General features: G+C 35.4%; 1 protein-coding gene across 6 annotated transcripts in view; it reads left to right on the top strand.

Annotated features, from left to right (window-relative positions):
• FUT8 (fucosyltransferase 8) overlaps nt 1–18,546 on the top strand; it is a 378,192-nt gene that overhangs the window by 138,166 nt on the left and 221,480 nt on the right. Inside the window, exon 2 of one of the 6 annotated variants that reach the window (XM_037832506.1) lies at nt 10,209–10,296. The exons of the other annotated variants lie outside the window; for them this stretch is intronic. The gene's annotated coding sequence lies outside the window, so the exon portion shown is untranslated. The remainder of the gene's footprint in view (nt 1–10,208; nt 10,297–18,546) is intronic. 6 annotated transcript variants of the gene reach the window in all.

Below are 18,546 nucleotides of genomic sequence, written 5' to 3'. Positions count from 1 at the left end.
ATGTTTAAATTGTTCATATTGTATTAGAACTTGAAAATGGTCAGTTATTTTTATTGCATTGGTTGAATTTATTTAGTAAGTTACTACATTACTCTTTTAAGAAAACACACTTGATTTTGATTAGCCATTCTTTCCAACCCCATTTACTGGCATATCTATGAGTTTAACTAAATGCCAAATAGTTTTAGGTATTTTGCTTGGTATGTTCATTTGGTGTCTCTACGTTATGAAAATATAGCACAAATGTAATTTTCACCTTTTTTTAAGCAAGTCTCTGAAAAATTTTTTTCATTGCTTCTCTCCTTAATGTAAATTTAGGAAGGAAGTATACTGGTCACATATCATGTTTTAGTTATAAGACTATGTACATAAAGGGAAATTAGAATGTAAAAGTGTAATGGTAGAATTTTTCATTGGGAAAAACAAACATTACAGGATCATTTTTTTAAATGCAATTTTATTGAGATATTTTTACATACTGTACAATCCATCTAAAGTATATAATCAGTTGGCTCACAGTATAATACATCACAGTTATGCATTCATCACCACAATCAATTTTAGAACATTTTCATTACTCCCCCACAAAATAAGAATTTATTCTAGTTCTTGAAATAATTTTTTATATTTGTACTATTAATCACAGTCATCGTCTGCCAGAAGATTCACTGTGTTATACATTCTCATGTTTTAATTTCTAGCTTTCCTTCTGGTGACATGCAGGACTCCAAACTTCCCCTTTCAACTACATTCACACACAATTCAGCATGCTAATTATGCTCACAATAACCTGTTACAATCATCTCTATCCTTTTCCAAAGGTTTAAGTTCAACCTAGTTAAAAATTCTGAACATATTAAACAACTGCTCCCCATTTTCTACCCTCATTCCATCTCCTGGTACCCTATATTCTAGATTTTATGTCTGTGAGTTTACATATTATAATCAAGTACATATTAGTGAGATCATATAGTGTTTGTCCTTTTCTGTCTTGACTTATTTCACTCACGATAATGTCCTCAGGGTCAGCCATGTTGTCTTGTGCTTCAGGACTTCATTCCTTCTTACTGCTGAATAATATTCCATCACGTATATTTACCATGTTTATCCATTCATCAGTTGATGGACACTTGGGTTATTTCCGTCTTCTGACAATTGTGAATAATGGCGCTGTGAACATTGTTGTGCAAGTGTCTGTTTGTGTCCCTGCTTTCAGATTTTCTGGGTGTATACTGAGTAACAGGATTGAGGGCCCAGTTTTTTAGACTGAAAAATTACAGGGAGAAATGTAGTTAGTATTTTAACCAAGTAGAAACTGTCTTGAAAATTTGTGAGGTAAAATTAGCTCCTAATAGAGGAACACCTGAGAGAGACTAAGAGAGGACACACAGACACTCAGAAAAAGCCACTGGAATCAGAAGCTGAAAGCAATGAAACCCAGAGAGAAGGACCAGCAGATACTGGCCATGTGCCTTCCTATGTGACAGAGGTGTCCCAGATGCCAGCAGCTCTTTTTCAGAGAAGACAAAGTGATATGCAAAACTGATTTCTCAAAGTCCCTCCATGGAAAGGCCCCAGCTACATCTTTGCTGATACAACCTACCAAAGCTCATTAAAGAAGAAATAGATAATCAGAATAGCCCTTTATCTATTAAAGAAATGAATTTGTAGTGAAAAACCTCTCTATGAAGAAAACTCCTTGCCCAGATTGCCTCACTGGTGATGTCTGCTAAACATTTAATGAGGAAATCATACTAATTCTACACAAATTCTTCCAGGAAATTGAAGATATGGGATTATTTCCTAACTCATTCTTTGGAGTCCAGCATTACCATTACCAGTATCCTTTAGGACTGGTACAAAAATACATTCAATTAATTGAAAAATAGGGTGGGATGGCAGAGAATGGGATGTTTTAGGTGTTGTTTTTTACTTTCACTTTTTTATTTTATTTTATTTTATTTATTTATTTTTTTGGACTAATAATGTTCAAAAATTGATTGTGGTGATGAATGCACAACTGTATGATGGTACTGTGATCAATTGTGTGCTGTGGGTGATTGTATAACACTGAATTTAAAATTATCTGCATGAGGACTTGTGACTGAGCAGACCAATGTAACATGGCAGAAATTATGCTGTGTGACTTCCAAGGCAAGGTCATTAAATGGATACAGTTGTCAGCTGGCTCTCTGGAGACTTACCTTTTGGATCCCAGCCATGATGTGGCTAGAAAGCCCAGGTGACATGGAGAAGCTACCCATGGCTGTTATAATCAAAAGCCTCAGCTAGATCCCAACCAACATTGGTATCAACCACTGTACATGTGAGTGAATGAGTATTCAGATGCTTCCATCCCCTACCCTCTGAATCTTTCAGCTAAGGCTCCAGGCATCATGGTGCAGAGACCAACCATCCCTTTTGTACCCTGCCTGAATTCCTATCATGCAGAAACTGTAAGAAATAATAAATAATTATTTTGTTTTAACAAAAAAATACATTCAAGATGGATTGTAGATCCAAATGTATACACAAAGCTTTAAAATTTTCAGTAGAAAACATATGAGAAAATCATTGTGATCTTACATTAAGCACAGATTTCTTAGATACAACATTGAAAGCTTGAGGCTTAAAAGAAAAAAAAATAATAAATTGGACTTATCCACATTAAAAACTAATGCTCTTTGAAAGATATTCTTAAGAGAATGTAAAGACAAGTCCCAGACTGAGAGAAAATATTTTTAAATCACATATCTCATAAATAACTTTTGCTACAGGCAACATCATAGATGGATATGAAAATAATTGTGCGAAGTAAAATAAGCCAGTATTAAAAGTGTACATACTCTATATATCCATTCACATAAAATTCTAGAAAACAAAAATTAATTTGTAGTGACAGAAAGCAGTAATTACCTGCGGATGGGGAGAGTGGAGAGACATGAGGGGAAGGATTACAAAGGGGCATGAGGAATCAGTTGGAGGTGATAGATATGTTCATTATCTTGATTTTGGTGATGGTTTTGTGGGTGTATACATATGTCGAAACTTATCAAATTTATACTTTAAATATGTTCAGTTTTCTGTATTTCCTTTATACCTCAATAAAGCTCAATAAAAACTGCCGAACTATTAGGGTCACTCAAAAGGACTCAGGAGCCAATCTGAATAGGTTCCCCTTGGCCAAATAAGTGGTAATTTTAGTATTAATGATGATAATAATGGCAATTAATGAAATGAATAAAATATGTAAAATACATGAGTTCATAATGGTATGCAACCCCTACCCCGCACACATAGAAACCCTCCTGGTCACTTTTGGAGAGGGTAGAATCAGATATTTATCATGCTTTTCCTAAATGAAGTAGAACTCAGGGTAACCCAAAAAGAAAAATAAAATAATAATGAAGGGATGATTCTTCTAAAAGAAGTTTTCAAGCTGATGAACGCATAAAAAAAGAATTATAGAATTGACATTTCTAACCCCTAATGAAGTAATAGATCAAGGACATGAATGTCAACAATTGCTAACATCATAGGAGAAAAAAGCAAACATTGCAATCATGTTTTGTCTCCTGATGGAAGAACAAAACACAGTTCCTGATGAAATGGTCTTGGAGAGAGAGAGATAGAGAGAGGAGAGACAGAGAGAAAGAGATTGTATCTGATCAAGTCCCTAGATCAACTACCAACAATTTATATTAATATTATAGTAAATACAGTTGACAAGAGAATGGCAGTCAAATCCAGATTGTGAGAAACTCTGACAGACAAATGACCTAGATTGTTTAACAACAAAAAAATGCAAATAGGAAAAGAAGAGACAGAAGGGAAACTATTGATTAAAAGTGACTTCCACTTATCCAATCACAGAATAGAGACACTATTAGTTTAGTCAAATACATGGAAGCAAAATCACTCATAAAATAATGGGGAAATGTGAACCCTGACTGGATATTTGATTATATTATGGAATTATTATTAATTTTGTTTTGTTGTAATAATGGGATTTTGGATGTTTTCATAAGTTATCTTTAAGATATACATAATGAAATACAGATGAAATGATGACTGGCATTTGTTTCATGATAATCAAGAATAGAGACAAGTGGGGATAGGTGAAACAAGATTGACTACGAATTGTTAAGTTTGAAACTGGACAGTTGGTACATGGAGATTCATTGATTGTATATATGTTTGATATTTTCTATAATGAAAACATGTCTTTTGGTTTTTGTTCCCTAGTTTAATTTCATTGTGGTTAGATAATATACTCTGTATGATTTCCACTTTTAATACATTTATTGAGGCTTGTTTTATGGCTCACCATATGGTCTGTTTTGATGAGTGTTCCATGTAGTGGTCATTTGATCATTAGTACACTGAATTATGCAGATCATGTGTTGACACATTTCATTATGTGATATAAAAAATCACGTTATTTGGTATTACCTTAATATCATCAGAAACATCTTTAAGTATTGAGAAGTTAGCTGATGATGACAGATACAAGTTTTCAAAATTCTAAGTTTTGACTGACAGCCCAAACTTTATTATTGGCAACAAATACTCTCAGTTAAAAAACAAACAAACAAAAAAGGTCACTTTGTTCATTTTCAATAAAATATATGTCAGATCCCCAAGTCTTAATGGCACAGATTATTCTCTCATCAGTGTTTCAACTAAAAATAGTGTTGCATGGAAAAAGCAGCTACTTCAGCTCACAGATTACACAATTGCACAAGTACTTTTCCTTGAGACAACAATTGTATTTTGGTGTGCAGCAGAAGTACTTTATGTATGCTCCCTAATTCATCACATGGGATATCAAAAAGTTATATCCTGGTGATGTCATTCAGCATGGCAACATAAACACTTACTGAAAACTTCTCTCCAGAGATTCAGCCAAAAAAAGGACAATTCTGAATTGTTTGAAACTCTGGAGGAGGATATAGAATGGAGAAGGACCCTGTAAATGCTGAATTGAATAAAGAGAAGAAATATAAGGTAGAAATCTTCTGTCTTGGGCCAGCCAGTCCTCTCTCCTCCCCCACACATGGTCTCAGTGTGGGAAAGGCACAGAATAATCAGCAGACAGGACTCCTTCCACCAGGGACACAGACTATGAAATCTCTGACAGCAGTGAGACATACCCTCACTGTTTGAACACCCGGGGGATGGGAGGTGGGGGGTTTTATTTCAAGGTCCAGGTTCAGTGAGGGACAAAGAAACTGAGAAAATGTGGACCGACTGTGGTTTCCAGCCCCGGATCAGAAAGCCCTTCCCACCCTTGAAGGAGGCAGCAGCTGACAGCTGTTCCCTTGCCTGGAGATGGCAGGATTACTGGGTGAGCTGAGGGAGTCCTCTGCCACAGGTTGAGCCCCACGTTGAGCCAGATTTTAGCCATCAAAGTAAGGATAAAGGAATCCCGTAGTTTCAGCTCACCTGTATAGATGCCGCCTGTGCTTGGAGGCAAAGCAGCTTCTGGCGATGATTAAATTACCAAACAGAACCATTTGCTGGACAGTCTGGAAAGTGCAAGAGGATTGAAACCCTTAAAAAAGATACTCCAGACACTTTCTTAGGACCACAGGAGCTGGTCAACACACCCTAGTATGGAAACCCAGCCCTATTTGGGCTGAGAAATACTGAAGATGCAACTATTAAAGGAGGGCTCTAATACAAATCCAGGTCTTGCTGACCAGCAAAAAACAGCATCACTGGAAGACAGCAGATTTGTTTTACCTCACACAGGGAACTTGCTGGGGTGTTCAGTGCCTTCTTCCCAATCTCTGTGGCAGGCTACAGTGGGAACCTGATTTTGGGGGGAAGACTGAGGGGCAGAGCCAATCTGACAGCTGGCTAGTGAGAAAAATAAAGAACAGATAGCAAAGACAACCAACAAGAAAACCCTAGGCAAAAGAGAGTAAACAACCTCTAAAATAAACTAATCAAGAAAATCAATGGCTAGACAGCAAAAAATCATGAACCATACCAGGAAATGGGTAGATATGGCCCAGTCAAAGGAACAAATTACCAATTCAACTGAGATAAAGGAGTTGAAACAACTAATTAAAGAAGTTTAAACAAACTTTCTAAATCAAATCAATGAGTTGAAAGAAAATGTGACAAAAGAGATAAAAGATATAAAGAAGACACTAGGTGACCATACAGAAGAACTCGAAAGTTTGAAAAAACAAATGACAGAAGTTATGGGAGTGAAAGCCACAACAGAAGAGATGAAAAACAGAATGGAAACATACAATAGCAAACTTGTAGAGGCGGAAGAAAGGGTTAGTGAGATGGAGGACAGGACTTCTGAAATCCTGCACATAAAAGAACAGATAGGGAAAAGATAGAAAAATGTAAGCAGGGTCTCAGGGAACTAAATGACAACATGAAGTGCAAGAATATATATGTAATAGGTGTCCACCCCACTCCTGGTACCAAGTTGTATTAGTTAGGGTTCTCCTTGGAAACAGAATCAATGAGAGATGTCTCTTATTATCAAATTGTAAAAGTGACTCACGCAACTGCGGGAGTGCACGAGTCCAAATTCTGCAGAGCCGTCAACAAGCTGTCAACTCCAAGGAAGACGTCCAACGAACTCCTTGGGAAACGAACCGACAACTTTGACGAACTCCTCAGGAAACGAACCGGCAACTTTGACGAACTCCTCAGGAAACGAACCGGCAACTTCGACGAGCTCCCCAGGAAAAGCTTCACGGAGCAGCTGAAGAAGAAGTGAAGGTGTCTCTAACCGTCTGGCTTATAAGCCTCCAGCTGATCACCCGGACCAAATCCAGCCAATTGCATTCTCTCACTGTGGAAGCACGCCCCTTGATGAGTCATCAGTCAGCTGCAGTCAATTGACTGATGATCCGACAAACCAGCCCGTTGGTTTATTAACCAGCCTCAAATAGCCTTGCAGCAATCGTCAGACCAGTGCCCGCTTGACCAGACAGCTAGGCCACCTAGCCAAGTTGACACATGAACCCAACCATCACAGTGTCCCAGAAGAAGAAGAGAAGGGAAAGGGGGCAGAAAGCATAATAGAGGAAATAATCAATGAAAATTTCCCAACTTTTATAAAAAACATAAATTACAGGCCCAAGAAGTGCAGCGTACCCCAAACAGAATTGATCCAAATAGAACTGCTCCAAGACATGTACTAATCAGGTTTTTAAATGTCAAAGACAAAGAATTCTCAAAGCAGTGAGAGAAAAGAATCCATCACATACAAGGGAAACTTGATAAGACCAAGTATTGGTCTCTCAGCAGAAACCATGGAGGCAAGAAGGCAGTAGTATGATATATTTAAGATACTAAAAGAAGAAAACTGCCAACCAAAAATCGTGTATCCAGTAAAACTTTCCTTAAAAAATGTGGGAGAGTTTAAAATATTTACAGATAAACAGACAATGAGAGAGTTTGTGAACGGGAGCCCTCCTCCATCAGAAATACTAAAGGGAGTGCTGCAGACAGATAGGAAAAGACGGACGACAAGTTTGGAGAAGAGTGTAGAAATGAAGGTATCAGGATATAGAAAGTAGGGATTGGACATTTGATGTTGAAGGAGTATAGAATATTCAACAGGATTGATTGTATAGATCCTGAAATGGATAGCACAATACTGCATGATGATAGCACAATATTCTAAGTATACTGACCAAAGATGACTGTAAGTATGGTTGAAAGAGGAAGGTGAGGGGCACATAGGAAACATAGGAAGATAAAGACTGGGACTGTCTAACTTACTGAAACCTAGGGTGGTCAATGACTGTGATTAAATGTGCAAATATAAGAAAGTTTTTACATGAGGGAGAACAAATGAATGTCAACGTGGCAAGGTGTTGAATTTGGGATGATAGTGGGGAAAAAGTAAAACCAATGCAAATTAGTGTCTGTAGTTAATAGTAACATTATAGTATGCTTCAATTAATTGTAACAAATGCAATATACCAAAGCTAAATGTCTATAAGACGGGGATATAAGGGAGGGGTATGGAATTCTTGGCATTGGTGGTGTTGTACTGGTTGCTAGGTATGCTACCTAAAAGTTATTATTCATCTGTGATGTTCTTGGAAGAGGGGACTTGAAATTCATAGAGAAAAGTTTGGAAGATGAGGCAGTATTAGCATTGCTCTTTGTTTGTTGTATGACCAGATTTTTTTTTTTTAATTCAATTTTATTGAAATTGTTCACATACCATACAATCATCCAAAGATCCAAAGTGCACAATCACTTGCCCACGGTACCATCATACAGCTGTGAATCCATCTCTACAATTAATTTTTTTTTTCAATTTTTAGGACATTTTCATTACTCTAGAAAAGAAAAAGACAAAAAAGAAAACTCAAGTCCTCCCATACCCCTAACCATCCCCCCTCCATTATTGGCTCATAGTATTGGTATAGTACATTTGTTACTGTTGATGAAAGAATGTTAAAATACTATTAACTGTAATACATAGTTTGCAATAGGTATATTTTTCCCCTATATACCCGTCTATTATTAACTTCTAGTTATAGTGTCATACATTTGTTCTAGTTCTTGAAAGAGATTTCTAATATTTGTATGGTTAATCACAGACATTGTACACCACAAGTTTCACCATTTTATACATTGTGTGACCAGATTTTACCAAGTCATTTTGACTCTACCATCAGAATTACACATTGGAAATCATAAGAAAAAAAAATTGGAAGTAATTTATAGCCAAAGTTTATATATCCCTCAAGGGTTTATAATTATAGGTGAGAGAACTACAAATGCATTAACTCTGAGAAATGTCAACAGAGCTTCTGAATTTGATTCCGTTACTTTTTATTATCAAAAAAATTTTTCAATTCTTAAAAAAATTATTGTTTCTAGATATGTCAGTTGATCTTGGTGTGGCAAGATTTCAACATTTTGGTAGCAGATGTAAAATGCAGACAGCTGATTATTCAGGATCTTTTAGGTACTAATGACTGTTCATTTCTGAGAAAATTCAAACTGATGTTTGGCAGTCATTAGATCCATTTGCCATAGCTGCTTTGTTTTTCATTTGTTATTGCTAAAGGAGATAGTTGTTCATGTATTGTTACCTAGGCAACATGAATGCATTGGTTTTCATTTTCCTAAATTGATTACCATAGAAATTCATGGATTATGTTTGTTATTTTGATAGTGTGTTCCCATGTAATTCTGCCTCTGAAGAGAAATGATCCCTTAGTCTGCCGATTCATGCTGCTTTGATTCATTTGGAATTGAGAACAACAGCTCCATTGTTAAACAGATCTGTCTGTGACTCTTAGCTTTTTCTGGTTTTGTGACCTTAATCAAGTTACTTTACCTCTCCTGGTTTGATATTAGTATTGTGTAGTGGCTAAATGAATGAACTCTGGAGCTAGTTTGTGAAGATTTGAATCTTGGTCTGCTACTTAAAAGCTGTATGACTTTGGGCAAGTTACTAACTCTGCTTCTTCCTCATCTTTAAATTAAGGTTAATAATAGTACTTACCTATAAAACATTTTGAGTAAACCTGGCACATAGTACCACTCAATAAGTGGTATTTTTATTTTCCATAAAATACATGTAAGAGTAATATGATAGAGTTTTTATGAGGACTGAATGAATAAAATAAGTAAAACACTTTGTACAGATACCGAGTACCTATTCAATAAATGATAGTACTTTAATGGGGTTAATGATAATTACAACGGTGGAGTAGATATGTCTGTGGAATAAGCAAAGATCCAAGATTCATAACAGAAGAGACCACACTGTATAGCTCCATTGCCTTGCTAATTGGTTGAGATTCACAGTTCCTTCATTTTATTAGGTCAGTTTTACAAAACAAAATAACTTTTCTGTTCCATATGATGCACAAGATGCAGTAGATCAAGAATCTTATCCAGTAAGACTTCAGAAATAAAATCTCAGTATGTCTGTTGTGGTATCAGTACAGATTTGGATTTGTCACACTTCACAGATGGCCAAGGAAGTAAAAGTAATTATTGGGGAAAGCTTTCACATCACCTATATTAGATTAAAGATATATTATAAAACTTCTCTTAACATTAAGGGTGATCCAGAAGCTGTGAAAAATGCATAGAGGGTCATGATGGAGGCTGCTAGTAACCTGTTCTATTTAACCTTCTGTACTCAAATACCAGTTTTCCCCTTCCTCTGTAGTAATAGAATCATTTTTTTTTTTTTTTAGCTAAGGACATTGATGCTTGAAAGAAAAGACTACATTTCCCGGCTATGTGACTAGTTTCTGGCAAAAGTGATAAAAGCAGAAGTAAAAGGTGTGTGCCTTTAAATGGCAGTGTCTCAACCTAGAGGGACCTCTTTTTGCCATTTGGTTTTTCCTCCTTTTTGACCTTTATTGAAGGTGTGATAACTGGAGTTTCAGCCATCATTTAGGGCCGTTAGGTGACCTTGAAGATGAAATCCAGGCACCTAGAATGGTGAAGCAGAAATTTAGGAGCTTGTATTCCTGAAGACACCATGCAACCGCTATACCATCTATACATTGCCTACCTCTAGACTTGTTTACAAAAGAAAAAAAATAAACCTCAATCTTGTCTAAGTCATTGTTATTTTGGGGCATTTAGTAAAATGTAGAACCATAATTCTAACTGATACAGAGGGGAAGAAGTATAAATAAAACATTCAAATTTAATGGTTTGTGTATAGAGGAGTGTGTGTATGGTGGGGGTGGGGAGAAAATATAAGAAGAATTGAAGGACAGTAGCAAAAATGACTAAGGGAATGAGAAGGTTGTAAATCTACTTTGATCTTGCTGGCAAAATTGGGAAATTGTATTAGATTGAAGGGAAATATGAAGCTATACTTATTTTTCATTTATTTTGTGGGAAAAAGAAAATATTTAATAATTTATTGACATATACAAAAATACTTAGCACATTTTGTTCGATTATTGGGGGTGGTTAGGAGAGTTGGTGAAATTGATGAGGGGCATAAATCATTCTTATTTTAATTATATAGATTAACAGTTTTTCATTGTTACTGTTATAGTTGTTAAATAAAGTATTTATAACTATAGATTTTTCTTCTGTTAAATTACTTCTTATTAATGACACTTCATGGGTCTCTCAATTTCGGATTGAATTTGAAAATATAAGTTAGAAAATATTGGGTTAGCATTTTTATGTGCAAGAGGTGGAGAAGACTCTTTTGGAACGTGCATAGCAATAATAAGTTATTCCTTTACTTTTTTACATAAAGATGATTATAGTTTTCACTCAAGAATCATACAAAATATTTAATTGTGGAATAAATAGTTTAAAAAAATTAGAAAGGAATTTCATTTTCCACAGGCTTGTTTGGAAGTTTTAACTGTGTCTTGTTTTCATAGAAACTTGGGCTCTCACTTTTTAGTGATATCTGTAGCACCGAAATAATTAATTTTACACATTTTATTCAGTGACTTTGGATAGAGAGAAGTTTAGATGCCTGAATTGAGAGTTTTACATCTTTGATTGTGTTATCTAATTTATGATTTGGTTTTATTTGCATAGTGTAGAATTATGGGCCTAGATCAATTGGGCCTACAAGATCAATTAAATTTCATTATAATTCATCAAATGTGATCATTATATAGTTTTATGTTTTCTTCTTATGAGTCTGTTTTTCTTTTCCATACATCTTTGACCATTGAAAATTTGCATATTTAAAGTTAAGTATAAAGTGCTATGCATACTTTACTCATACCATTTTTTATAATCTTAATTCCTTTTCTTCTTCATTTTAGGTTTTCTTAGGCAGTACAAAGAACTTGACTGGTGTGAAAATAACACATACTTTCAAATATCTAGCCATTGTACTATCATTAGTTCTACAGTCATTCTCATTCTCATCTTTGCTATTTTAATTTGTCTAATGTGTCTATTTTGATGTTTTTCTTCAATTACTAATCAGCTTGAACATCTTTCTATCTATTTTAATCATCTTTATCAACAATTTAATGTAGTGTTAAACACAGGGCTTAACCACTTTGTTTTGAATCCTGGGTCTTCTGGTTATTAATTTTGTGACTTTGAATATATTTCTGCATCTGATAGGCAGCATAGTGTTGTGAAAAGGGCATTGAATGCTAAAAGACCTGAACTCTGACCCTCTGACCATACCAGTTTTTAGCTTTGTGACTTTGAGCAAACTACTTGATACCTCTGGGTCACAGTTCTTCGTATGTAAAAGGGTGGTAATTATGACTTACTTATGGTCATAATTAATAGTTTTTGGGGGATAATAAATTGAGATAATAAATTATATAGTACAAATGTAAAACAATGAAGTTCTTTAACTTTTTAAAATACAGGAATATTTTATTATTATCTGATGCTATGGTGTAAAGCCTATGAGATTAAGGAAAGGCCAACTATCTCCCTTCTTTACTGCTAATAAATAATTACAGATATTTATTGAGCACATGCTATATGCTATTCACTGTGATTGGTATTTCATATATCACAGTTCAAGACTACCTTATATATTCATTTAAATTAGCAAAAGTAAATGAATTAGATAGCCATGATTAATAGTCTTATTCAATCAAAATATAATAGTAATAGCTGTAATCATTATAGTCAATATGAATCAACTCTGATTTGTCCAAAATGAATGTTAACTCCGTTTTCCAGTGTAACTTGGCCACAGTTAACACAGTGAAAAAGTAGAAGAAAATGGACAAACACTATTCTATTTGACTCTAGAACTCATTCCCTTTCTGTTAAACCTCTAATGAATACATTGTTAAATGTAATTGAGTATAGCTCTGTATAAGATATGAGTGATTGATATAGGTATTACGTTACACATAAATAACTTATCGCTCTACTGGTGTTGACGTTATACCAGTTCTGGTAAAGTGAGAAACTTTCCCTACCTTAAGTTCCTTTATCCTTCCTTGTTTATAATATAATTGTCTTAAATATTTTCTCTACATGTATTTAGAACTACATCAGACAGTGTTATATTTTTTTGCTTCAACTGTCAAACATAATTTAGAAAACTCAAGAAGAAGGGAAAGTCTATTATGTTTACCCATATTTCTGACCTCTCCGTTGTTCTTTCCTCCTTCTGGGACTTATATGGCAAATAGAAAACTCAGAGAATTCACTGCCATGTTGTTCCTTGAGTTCCCAGCTGGATTGCTTTTTCTCTCCACTTTTCAGAGTCTTCTTGTGTTTTTTTTGTATATAATATATACAAAGATGAAGCCTTTATTCCATCTTGGTCTGGAACCATTCACTCTGTTTTAATCTAAAAAAAAGTTAAGTCCAATGTCGTCGTCGTTATCTAGTTTTCCAACAGGGTAATATTTTGGAAGGAAAAGTTTGAGGCCTTTAAATCTCTGGGTTGAATTATACTTAATATATCCTAGTTATATAGTTACTTGTCTTTGTGTTAAAAAGAATATGTATAAAAGGAGATTTTCTAGTTTACCTTGTAATTTTTTAAATCAGCAAGTTCCTCTTAATAATAACAATAATAAAAAATACCTGCCAATGATTCTGGTTTGGCCTACTTACTGGCTCTATGCCTTTGGGAGAGTTATTTAATCTCACTGTTCCTTAATTTCCTCAACTACAAATTGGGTATAATGATACCCACTTCATAAGTTTGTTGAGAGATTTAAATAATATGATAATAGTGAAGTAATGAGAAAAGTGCCTTGCGTTTGGGAAGCACTACGTGTAACCATTGTCATTATACTTATGATGATAGGCCTACATGATGAGAATTATTACAGTCATTTCAAAGATTAAAAATCCAGGCTCATAGAGTTTAAGATACCTTGACCAGTCCTTTTATGTATTGGTGTTGCCAGAATTTAGACCAAGTTCTGTATGACTTTAGAGTCTATACTTTCTGAGGTACTATGCTAACTCCCAACATCATCAAATCCTTCTGCATCCTGTATTTTCATCTGAACATTATATTATGTGTATTTCTCTTCATACTTACTATTTAAAATTGAGCCATAATAGTTCACTGATGGTTGTACCATAATTTATTTAAACTGCCCTTGTTTTGGGATATATAGTCTCTTGAATATCTGTTGTCATTTAGAAATAATATTGAATGTTTGAATTTGCACTTTTGAATCTCCAGTGTTTCTGTGAAAATTGTGAATCTTCATTCATTATATGTATTGTATATGACTTGGAATTTTTTTTATGTTTAGCTGTGCTTATTAATTTAAATGTAATGTTTGAGTACTCGGCAGCTTACCAAGAATTGACTGGAATTCAAGTCTTTGGTTTGAAATTATATTTGGAAATTTATCTTTCTTTCTGAGCATCTATTTTTGACATTTTCTGCATACAAAAAGAAATGAGTAAACATGAAAATGACTAGTTTCTAATTCTTCTAAGGCTTGATTTTATTTTTATTTTATCTAGGGTTTTGTCTATAGTTATTAAATAAGTATATGTACACTTGGGTAATAATTCATGTATTAAGTTATTCATCAACAAATATTGTTGTGTTTTAGGCACTGTGCTCTAGCAGTATATACATTTTAGTATAAGAAGTAAATAAGCTAATAAGTGTTGTGATAGAAAATAGTGGGGGAGGTTGAGTACTTTTTAAAGCTAGGATGTCATAGCATAAGGTGTTTCATTCTTTGTTGCTTTCAGGATCCTGTTTTTTTTCTGGAGCCTACCTGTAGGGATAAATTCTGATTAATCTAAGCTACTAGTGGTAATCTCGTTCTACGTGCCAATGATTGATTTTGGAAGGGATAGGTGACTCAGTCTTGGCTAATAAGATGTGCCTATCTTTTGGGGGGTGTGATGGGGGTCTTCTGTTAGTAATTTCCTCTCCCTTAAGGTAAGACACACTGGACACTGGAGGAGATGATCAATTATTCTTTTTTTTTTTTTTTTTTTTTGCATTTTCTTGTCAGCTTTATTTATTCATCTCATACCAAATATACAAACTTTTGTTTCATATTGACAGGTTTGAAGAGAGTTTTGGGATCATTTTATAGGAGGTTCCTCAATGTGCATTCATTCAGTGTTTTTTGTGATAAGATTGAGTTAATGGATGTTTGGCAGGGATGGCAGAACTGTACTGTGTCGTCACGAGTTTATTTATTAAATGTTAACTATTTTGACATTTTCATTTCATTTTATCTAACATTTAATGTAATCAAATATTTTAAGCTTCTCAGGAAAAACAACAGCAGCAACAACTACAATCAGGAAAAAAAAAACAAAAAACTGGCTCCACACTGAGCAAAGCAAAGAATCAAGGTAAACAAATAACCTAAAGGAGTGTTTTCTTCAGCATCATGTTCCTTGGATGCATTATTTTGGTATCTTCAATTCATTTGATGAAAGAACATTTCTAATATTCTAAACTGTATGTTAATTCAGGCCATGTGTGTACTTAAGGTCATGTGTTCACCTGCATACACCTGTGTTTCTATTTTTCCTGTCTTTTGTACTAGGTCCATATACGCTAGTTCAGATGGAAGTTACACACTTCCAAATATAGATTCCTCTGCTTATCATTATGTGCAGTATCTAACATGGTCAACAACAGTTACACATTTTTTTCCAATACACCAAATATGAATGAGTGTTCCAGTAGCTGCCGAATATACATTGGGAAGGAGCAGTGCTAAGAATCCCCATGAAAGAAGCCTCATTTCATGTAGAACCTGGGAAGAAACCAGACTCAGGCCGGGTTCCCTTAGCAGCCTGGATCTCAGGCTGAAATGTGCATGCGCAAAGGCAGCTGGCACCCGACCAGTGCACAATGAGCACTGGGTTGCTAAGATAGGCCACAATTAAAGTGGCTCCCTCAGGGTCTGACAGTTTAAAGGGCACGTCTCCTGGGAAGAAGTTGTAGGAGATGGGGACCGAGGAGTCTGAAGTAGCTGTACGTGGATGCTTCTGAAGCCCACCTGATGAGTGTACCCCCGATGGATGATGCAATTTTTTTTCCCTATCTTCCTTCATTTTATTTTTTATTTTATTTTGAAATAAATTCAAAGTTATAGGAATAGTTGCAAAAACAATACAAACCCCATACACAGAACTCCAGCATACCCTGACCCCCTCCCCTGATAGCTCAATCCACCAACTTTAACGTGCTGTCACATCACTATTTCTTTCCCTCCCTCCCTCCCTCCCTATCATCCATCATCTATTGCTCTGTCTTCTGAACATATGAGAGCTAGCTGCACGCATCCCTGAACAAACACTAGAAGTCACATATACAATTCCCATGAACAAGAATGTTCTTTTATGCAATCCCATTAAACACAGCTAAGAAGTACAAGAGATTCAACTTTGATACAAAGCTTACATTCTATCATTCTATATTTCCTTTTTTTTCCCTTATGTCTCAACTGTGTCCCTTTGAGACTCCTGTCCTCCATCCTCAGATCCCATCCAGGGTCATCCTTGGCATTCAATTGTCATCTATTTAGACTGTCTTTTTTTTTTTTCTCTTCTCAATTGTGGAAACATATATACAGCCTAAATCTTCCCATTCCACCCTCTCCCTAGCATTCCATTAGTGGGATTAATCACATTTTGAATGTTGCAATGCTATCACCTTCCCACCAGCCATTACTAGAAATTTCCCTTCACCTCGAACAGCAACCCTACACTCATTTCTTAACTCCCCATTGCCCCTTCCCCCATTTCTCTTAACCCATACTCTACTTTTCATCTCTATGGTCATATTCTCTGATAATTTCTTTGTGTTTACTGTGGGGCTTAAAATTAACCTCTTAAATCCATAACAATCTTATTTTTCTTTGATACCACCTTCACTTCAATAGGACACATAAACTATGTTCCTATACTGCTCCATTCCCCCACCTTTATATAGCTCTTGTCAAAACTTACATATTTTACATTGAGTTCAAAACCACTGATTTGTCATTAGAGTTTGTGTATTTTATATCATATAGGAAGTAAATAGTGGAGTTACAATTCAAAAATTATTGACTTCTATTTGTATTTCATTGTGTTCGGAGAATGTGCTTTGAATATATTCAATTTTTTTTTTTTTTTAATTTATTGAGGCTTGTTTTATGTCCCAGCATATGGTCCATTCTGGAGAAGGATCTGTGATCACTAGAGGAAAATGAGTGTCCTGGTGATTTGGGATGTCTAATCTAATTTTTCAGAAATACATGTCTATGTATGTCTGTTAAAATTCTCTATATCTCTTTCTCCTTTCTTTGTTTCTCTGTCGGTAGGGCTCCCATTAGTATTTGAAGTAGGGCAGGTCTTTTATTGGCAAACTCTCTCAGCATTTGTTTGTCTGTGAAAAATTTAAGCTCTCCCTCAAATTTGAAGGAGAGTTTTGCTGGATAAAGTATTCTTGGTTGGAAATTTTTCTCTCACAGAGTTTTAAATATGTCGTGCCACTGCCTTCTCGCCTCCATGGTGGCCGCTGAGTAGTCACAACTTAGTCTTATGTTGTTTCCTTTGTATGTGGTGAATTGCTTTTCTCTTGCTGCTTTCAGAACTTGCTCCTTCTCTTCAGTATTTGACAGTCTGATCAGAATATGTCTTGGAGTGGGTTTATTTGAATTTATTCTATTTGGAGTTCGCTGGGCATTTATGCTTTGTGTATTTATATTGTGTAGAAGGTTGGGGAAGTTTTCCCCAACAATTTCTTTGAATACTCTTTCTAGACCTTTACCCTTCTCTTCCCCTTCTGGGACACCAATGAGTCTTAAGTTTGGACGTTTTATTTTATCTATCGTATTCCTGAGATCCATTTCGATTTTTTTTGATTTTTTTCTCCATTCTTTCTTTTGTTCTTTCATTTTCTGTTCTTTGGACTTCTAGGACACTGAGTCATTGTTCAACTTCCTCTAATCTTGTATTATGAGTATCCAGAGTCTTTTTAATTTGGCCAACATTTTCTTTTATTTCCATAAGATCTTCTTTTTTTTTTATTTACTCTTGCAATTTCTTCTTTATGCTCTTCTAGGGTCTTCTTTATGTCCCTTATATCCTGTGCCATGGTCTTCTTTGTGTCCTTTATATCCTTTGCCATGTTTTTGTTCCTCGATTGTAGTTCTTTGATTCATTGTGCCAAGTACTGTGTCTCTTCTGATATTTTGATTTGGGTGTTAGGAGTTGGGTTCTCCATATCGTCTGGTTTTATCATATGTGTTCTGGTTTGCTAATGCTGCTGGAATGCAAAACACCAGAGATGGATTGGCTTTTATAAAAGGGGGTTTATTTGGTTACACAGTTAACAGTCTTAAGGCCATAAAGTGTCCAAGGTAACACATCAGCAATCGGGTACCTTCTCTGGAGGATGGCCAATGGTGTCTGGAAAACCTCTGTTAGATGTGGCTGGCATCTGCTCCAAAGTTCTGGTTTCAAAATGGCTTTCTCCCAGGACGTTAGATGTGGCTGGCATCTGCTCCAAAGTTCTGGTTTCAAAATGGCTTTCTCCCAGGATGTTTCTCTCTAGGCTGCAGTTCCTCAAAAATGTCACTCTTAGTTGCACTTGGGGTATGTGTCCTCTCTTAGCTTCTCCGGAGCAGG

The sequence above is a fragment of the Choloepus didactylus genome, chromosome 4, assembly GCF_015220235.1.
Source record: "Choloepus didactylus isolate mChoDid1 chromosome 4, mChoDid1.pri, whole genome shotgun sequence".
NCBI lineage: Eukaryota > Metazoa > Chordata > Mammalia > Pilosa > Megalonychidae > Choloepus > Choloepus didactylus.
The sequence above is the reverse complement of the archived record's forward strand: the minus strand, read 5'-3'. Positions and strand labels throughout refer to the sequence as shown.